The sequence below is a fragment of the Hyla sarda genome, chromosome 8 (genome assembly GCF_029499605.1).
Source record: "Hyla sarda isolate aHylSar1 chromosome 8, aHylSar1.hap1, whole genome shotgun sequence".
In the NCBI taxonomy this organism is placed as follows: Eukaryota; Metazoa; Chordata; class Amphibia; order Anura; family Hylidae; genus Hyla; species Hyla sarda.
Window position 1 is genome coordinate 44,291,704 of NC_079196.1, and position 7,893 is coordinate 44,299,596.

General features: G+C 39.6%; 1 long non-coding RNA gene across 2 annotated transcripts; it reads left to right on the plus strand.

Moving 5' to 3' along the window:
- Nucleotides 1-2,770: 2,770 nt before the first annotated feature.
- LOC130284546 (uncharacterized) lies at nucleotides 2,771-7,430 on the plus strand. Of its 2 annotated transcripts, none has more exons than XR_008847069.1 (3): nucleotides 2,771-2,885; nucleotides 5,804-5,924; nucleotides 6,040-7,430. It is a non-coding gene; the product is annotated as an uncharacterized LOC130284546 (long non-coding RNA). The 2 variants fall into 2 exon arrangements; XR_008847070.1 differs by lacking the exon at nucleotides 2,771-2,885 and adding an exon at nucleotides 4,629-4,751.
- The last annotated feature ends 463 nt before the right edge of the window (nucleotides 7,431-7,893 follow it).

Sequence of the window (7,893 nt, forward strand, 5' to 3'; positions counted from 1 at the left end):
TGAAAAATAAATATGCTTATATCTCCTACTCAATAATGTAATTCCGGTTAATGTATGGTGGGTAACTCGAGCAATGTACAACATGCTATAGTATTAAGGATCAGGGTTAAAGCTCCTTTTCTAACATAAAATAACCCATAAGGATAAGTTTCCACTTGGTTTTTTTTCTGGCAGTTTTTGGAATACTGCCACTGCGGTTTTTGAGCCAAAGTCAGAAGTGGATTCATTAGGGAGGAAAGTATAAGTCCTTCCTATATATGTCTTATTCCTTTTGAATACGCTTCTGTCTTTGGCTCAAAAACTGCAGTTACAGTATTACAAAAACTGACAGAAAAAAACAAGTGGGAACTTAGCTTTAACGTTTCTACTGTTGTGACATCCCGGGTCAATATCACTAATTAAAACTCTATGGGGGAGATTTATCAAATCCTGTGGCGAGAAAGAGTGGTGCAGTTGCCCACAGCAACCAATCAGATCACTGCTTTCAAAGAGACCTGTAAAAAATGAAAGAAGCGCTCTAATTGGTTGCTATGGGCAACTGCAGCACTCTTCCTCTTCACAGGTTTTTATAAATCTCCCCCATTATATCTAGATTTTCCATTTATTTCCAATTTACAGTGGTGATTTTGTGCCAAACAACAGGGAGGCTATCATTTTATGCATGACCCTGGTAGTGATTGCATTACTGAAAACAAGCCTATTTTTGGGGAAACCTTATCTGGTATGGTTAGGTCTGAAGAAAAACTGTAAAAAAAAAAAAAGTAAGTTTCGTATGTCCTTCAATTAAGCCAAATGGAATTTAATGCACTGTATTATTATTATTATTACTAGCTGAGTACCCGTCGTTGCCGGTTTTTCCTTCCTAATCCTTGTTGGGGAGGAAAATCAACAAAGGAGGAAGCTTTTGACTTCATATCCTATCCTCATGTATTGTTGTCATATCCCAACCCCATATCCCATCCTCATATCTCAACCTCATATCCCGTCATCATATCTCCACCTCATATACTGACCTCCTATCTCATCCTCATATCTCAGGAGAGGATAGCCATTTGTTTTAATACAGTGGACAGTGGAAGAAAAATACTAATGCAGCAGTTTATGCTGACACATCAGTGCACAGAATTTAGTGCACAATACATTAGCCAATAAGTGCCAGTAGAATTCTAGCAATTAGGAGGGGCTACTCTCTCCCTATATGATCCACTGCCACTGCTGATAATTTTAACCGTGTGTTCAAGAGGGTAGATTTTAGTATCAGAACTTAATAAAGATAATTAATTTTACGGGGGGGGGGGGGGGGTCTAGTAAGGATTTTCCCCACAAGGGGGTTACCCCCTAAAGGTTTATTATGTCCTCATAGTCCTCATATCCCGTCCTACTATCTCAACCTCATATCCTGTCCTCATATCCCGTCCTCATGTCCCGACCTCATATCCCGTTGTTATGTCCCATCCTCATATCCTGTCCTCAGGGGGGACTGATTTGTGATGAAGATATTGTAAGATGAAAATAGAAGGGGATGTGGCTTTGTGGGACTGGGTGTGATTTGCAAGCCAGACCAATGCACAAAATAGATAGATAATAAAAGGGGCAGGACGTAAATGTGGGGTGTGGCTTGCAAGCCGGACTGACACATTCACCAGGAGATGCGGAGCTTGTGGAGTAAGGTATTGGAAGTCCCATATACTTGCAAGGGACTTGAAACAAAAACATCTTTTATATAAGGGTGTAGGTAAGGGTTAATTTAACTATCATATCTTTTTATTTGACATATAAGTAATATGTGTACCAGATATTATTGAAATATCTCCAGCCGTACGGAAGTTATGTGGGAACATACATTTCCCATTGATTTGCATGGGACTTTAAACAAAAACCCCGACCCTCACAAATGGGGGTAGTTAAGGGTTAAATTAACTATTCTATATTTTAAGTTGACATATAAGTAACATGTGACCAAGTATTATCAAAATATCTCCAGCCGTTTTGCAGTAACATATATTTCCCATTGACTTGTATGGGATTTTAAACATAAACCCCGACCCTGGCAAATGGGGGTGAGTAAGGGTTAAATCACCTATCCTATGTTTGTTGTTGACATATAAGTAACATGTGTGCCAAGTTTCATGTTAATATCTTTAGCCGTTTGGATGTGATACTGGAACATACACACATAATGCATACATTGAGTTATATATATATATATATATATATATATATATATATATATATAGATTATTACTATCTCTATTAATAATAATATTACTGCCCTTTTTCACATTGCTTGATATAATATCAGTATGTTCAGTATTGCAGTATAGTAATTGTCACCATCACATACCATCATGTCACTAATGGGGGTTGCTCTATTTATTATTTCAATGCTGACAGATCTCTCGTGTTGGAGTTCAGCACCTCCCAGCATCAATGGATTATATTGCCCTTTTGCAGTCCGGTCCATGCCCCTTCATTTCCGTCTATTCCTGCTGCTGCTGACACTATAGTTCCCAGCTCTACTTGTAGGCCTAAAATCAGTCCTCATCCAGTCCCCATAATCCCCACTAACTACCCCCCATATCAGGCAGATTCATCCTTATTAAGCTGCCTGGAAAATACATTTTCTTGTGTCCCTATGTGACCCAGCACAACTGTACCAGCTGCTATGCCAAACATAGTCAGGTGACTAAAGCAGGGGTCTCAAACTGGTGGCCCTCCAGATGTTGCAAAAAATTCAACTCTCAGCATGCCTGGACATGCCCAGACAGCCATTTGCTGCAGCTGACGGCCATCAGGAATGCTGGGAGTTGAAGTTTTGCAACATCTGGAGGACCACCAGTTTGACCCCCGGACTAAAGTCAACATAAGATTTATTGGACAGCAAAGTGTGTATTTCATGTTTTCATCTACCCCCCCCCCCCCCCCGACTTTAAAGAGGTACTCCGGTGGAAAACTTTTTTTTTTTTTTAAATCAACTGATGCCAGAAAGTTAAACAAATTTGTAAATGACTTCTATTAAAAAATCGTAATCTTTCCGGTACTTATTAGTGGCTGAATACTACAGAGGAAATAATTTTCTTTTTGAATTTCTTTTCTGTCACAATCACAGTGCTCTCTGCTGACACCTCTGTCCATATCAGGAACTGTCCAAAATGGACAGAAGTGTCAGCAGAGAGCACTGTGGTCGTGACAGAAAAGAAATCCCAAAAGAAACAAATTTCCTCTGTAGTATACAGCCGCTAATAAGTACTTGAAGGATTAAGAATTTTTAATAGAAGTAATTTACAAATCTGTTTAACTTTCTGCCACCAGTTGATGCAAAAAAAAAAACAAAAAAACAGCCATTGGAGCAATGGCAAACAACGGGTCCCAGCAGCTACCATTTACTATTATGGTGGCCGCCTGGCGCCTTTATATATAGAGATAGAAAGCGATAATTTTTCTCCCGCTATTCTTCCCGGCTCTCCCGGCGGCCGTCACACTACCGTGCACTTACGGCAGTGTAAAAGAAGACTAAATTGCATATGCATTTACTTGTCATAACATACATACATTCTCTCACGTTTTTTAGAATGCAAAGGGTTATTTTGCTAAAACTTGTCTCAAGTTACATTTGTAAAATATTTTAACCAGTGAAAGCAGGACTTGCCCCAAGTCTGTTGTTCTTTCCTGGGGAATAGGGTGGGACCTAACATTGCATAAGAACATTGGCCTAGCCAAGAGCACATGTCCGCTCCTCTGCACTATTACACCACCTTCCCATGAGGAGACTGATTTTAGTGAGCCTAGGTATTTGGGCATACCTACAACTTATAGGCCACGTTTTTACTAGTACTCTCTTCAATCAAGCTTGTACCTATCTGAAAACTCCCAATGAAAGCATTAAAGGGGTACTCCGGTGGAAAACTTTTTTTTTTATTTAAATCAACTGGTGCCAGAAAGTTAAACAGATTTGTAAATTACTTCTATTAAAAAAATCTTAAACCTTCCAATATTAGCTGCTGAATGCTACAGAGGAAATTCTTTTCTTTTTGGAACACAGTGTTCTCTGCTGACATCTCTGTCCATTTTAAGAACTGTCCAGAGTAGAAGAAAATCCCCATAGCAAACATATGCTGCTCTGGACAATTCCTAAAATGGACAGAGATGTCAGCAGAGAGCACTGTGCTCGTGATGTCAGCAGAGAGCTCTGTGTTCCAAAAAGAAAATAATTTACCTTGTAGTATTCAGCAGCTAATAAGTATTTGAAGGTTTAAGATTTTAGAAGTAGAAGTAATAGAAGTAATTTACAAATATGTTTAACTTTCTGGCACCAATTGATTCCACCGGAGTATTCTTTAACCAGCTTGCACAAGGACTTTATTGTCTAAACTGAGTCTAGTTTTGCCCAAGAATGGACCAGTACATTCCTGTTAAAGTAGTACTCCGCTGCTTAGTGTTTGGAACAAACTGAGTCGGCATCGGGAGCTAGTGATGTCATAGCCCCACTTCCTCATGACATCATGGCCCGCCCCTTCAATGCGCGTCTATGGGAGGGGGCGTCTATGGGAGGGGGCAGGGCGTGACCTTATGAGGGGGCGGGGTTATGACATCACAAGCTCCCGACACCAGCTCCAGTGTTCGGAACAGTTTGTTCCAAATGCCGAGCAGTGGAGTACTACTTTAAGTTGGAGAACCTTCTCAGAGTGTTGTTTGCCACAGAAGAAAGTGAAGTGGAGTTCTACAGTTTTCCTTGCCATGGTTTGCCCCATGTGAGAATTCTTGTTCAGTTATCTCTTATAATTAGGACATAAAGCTAGTGCAACAGAGAATTACCTACATATGTCTACACCTGCATTAGATATTCTCAAGTACACTTTCAAGCCACATTCAAGGTGTATGTGCTATATTAAAGGAGAGGTCACATCCTAAAAATTACTGAAAACGTATCCCCTTTACATATACATTTTAGATTGTGGAGGTCCGAGTCAAACAGCTCTCCCATAGAGACATATGGAGGGGGTGTGGCGGCCCCCGCTTTGGGTGGGGGTCATGATGCACCACTCCAGGGGAGAGCTGGGACCACATACAGGAGGTTGTGGAGGTCCCAGCAGTTGGACCCCCGCGATCTAAAACGTATCCACTAACCAACGGATAGGGGATACATTTTTCAGTAATTTTTAGGATGAGGCATCTCCTTTAAAGATCTATATTGAAAAATAATCCTTAAATGGGCACTTTCAGATACAAAAACTTTTGATATGTTGTAAAGCATGCAAAACCATGCTTTCATTAAAAAATGTTCAGTATATCATACTGAAAAAGCCAGTCAAACAACTGCCCCCCACCCTGCCTGCTTGGACACATACTAGTCCTGCTGTGTCCATACGTCATCACCTATGTCATGGACACACTTCCTTGATTGACAGCTGTGAGCACAGGGCTTAAAGCTGGAGGAACAATCCTCCCACTGTCATCTTGTGTCCCACTACAGTCAGTGAGGACAAGCTGGGAGTTGTAGTTTTGCTAATGCTAGGGGAGATGTGAGCAGACAGCATACTGAGGGAGGGGGCGGAGACCTGCACAGTGAAGCCACGCCCCCTCCCTTTGAGAGGAATTCAGACTAGTGAGCTATATTAAAAGTGTAATAACAAAAAAGTAAATGTGCTAGACATAAAAATTAGATGTCTATGGTCAGGATAAGATATTGAGTGATATATTTAAAAAATGTTTTTTTTGGATCTGACAGGTACGCTTTAAAGTTTGCAGTTTTCATTCTGACCACTAAGCGTAAAACTAAGCTGAGACTTCGTGTTTTTTACAGATCACTTTCCAGCAGTGCCGTCCTGATCATTACAGACAGGATTACAGTGAAAGATGACACCAGTATACAGAAAACCCCATACACAATAGCTTCCTCTCCTTATAGAATGACCTCTGCACAGGTAACATAGTATACCCAGAAAAATATCCCACTATCCAGATGTTCGCTATGAATCTATATGGAAATGCTATGCCTACAATGTTTTTTTTTATTGTGTTGTTTTTCTCTCTTTCTAGGTCCGTTGCAGGTTATTTATTTATTTTTATTACAAAATGCAGCATTTGTTCTTATGTCATTTTTCCTCCCTTATACATTTTAAGCATTTTTGCAGTAAAGAAAAAATAACTATAAAGAATCAATGAAAACAAGGATATAACCATAATGTGCTAAAGAAAATTACAAATAATACCAAAAACTTAAGCACACAACCGAAATAGATAAAACTCCCCTGAAACGCGTCTGTGATACCCACCCAATCTACTAAACTACCATTGCCACCCAACTGCTTCTGCAAATTCTTAGGATCAGCTCCTTGCAAATGCAACCCAGGTCCACCTCATGGTGTGTTTACGTGCCTAACTTCTGCACGAGGATAGCTCTCTGATCAGGTTTGCCAGCAATACTTGTGCTACTCAACTACCATCATCCTGAGCCGGACGCCGGTCCGTGCCACAGAGCAGCAAAGGGAGCCGGCACCTGCACGCTGTACAACACAAACAGCGCTTCTCACTATTATCTTCTCACAGCTACGATCTTCGCTTCACTCATACACAGCTACAATCTCCACTTTGGGACCACAGATAAAAGACATATTTAGGCCGGGAGCAGCCCGTGCCAACCTGTGTGGCATAACTATTACAGATGAGTAGTTTGTCATAACAATTTACTTTTCAGCTGGATTTATTGCTATCTCCAATAACTTGTGCCGTAGTGCTAACAGACTGCCATAAACTATTCCAAATAAGCAAAATATAAGATACTATTTTTCCTTCAAAGAGGCCCTTATATTGTAAATATACCGGTTTTAACAACATATATATATCCTATGTCACAATCCGAGTTCCAGAATTACCATTTGGATTTAAGTTCAGTAAGGCGGCAGATTGCATTCACTAAAGAGCATACAGATTGCATTTTATTATATGTTTTATTGTGATATTAACCATCTGAATCTGTAGCAAGGGCCCTGCTCAGATTCTAGTCTTCTATGCCTATTTTATAACTCTATTTAATTATTTCTAATAAAGTATCAGTTTATTGACAGAGAACCAGCTACATCCTAATTTTTTCTTAAAAAAATGTGTAACATTTTTTAAACCCTGTATTCACAACAATTTAATTCCTTTCCACCTTCTTTCCTTTTCTTTTCCATTCTTTTTCTCTTTCCCTCCCTTCTCTCTTTTCTCTTTCCCTCCTGTTTTGTTGCTTTTTTACGTTATATGTAACAGTAGGGCATGCAGACTTATATCTCACTGCCAGTCATGACACAAAATAGGACTGACCCATAGCTTGCCTTGCTGGCAGTGGATGATAATATGATTACACATGCGCTTTGTAGCTTGTTCTGTTGACTTACTATACCCTTGTGCATGCGTTGCATATTGCCTATCCAGTTTGTATGTTTTTTTTTTTTTTTTTGCTATCTTACAGTCTTTTGACACATTGTTAATGTCAATAAAACTTTATTATGAAAAAAAAAAAAAAATTTAATTCCTGTCCACACCTTGAAGGTTGATCCCACTTATTTTTGAGCACTTCTATTTCATTGGCACCTTTGGGTAGGCTGTATCTCAGTACCTCTGTGTATACAGCGTTCATTCTAATAGTGTGTAGCCACTCAATACCTATTTCATTTTAATTTGCCATCTTTCCAATTGCAACTGCTTCAAATCAAAGGGGTTAGTCGGTAATACATTTTAAAAAAACAGAGCTAGTTTCTTTCAAAAACAGCACCACTCCAGTTCTCAGGTTGTGTGTGGTATTACAAATTAACTTCATTATCTTTCTTGGAAATGAGCTGCAAACCCACACACAACCTGTACACAAATGTGGTGCAATATTTTAGAAAAAGAGTCTACAATTTTTGGAGA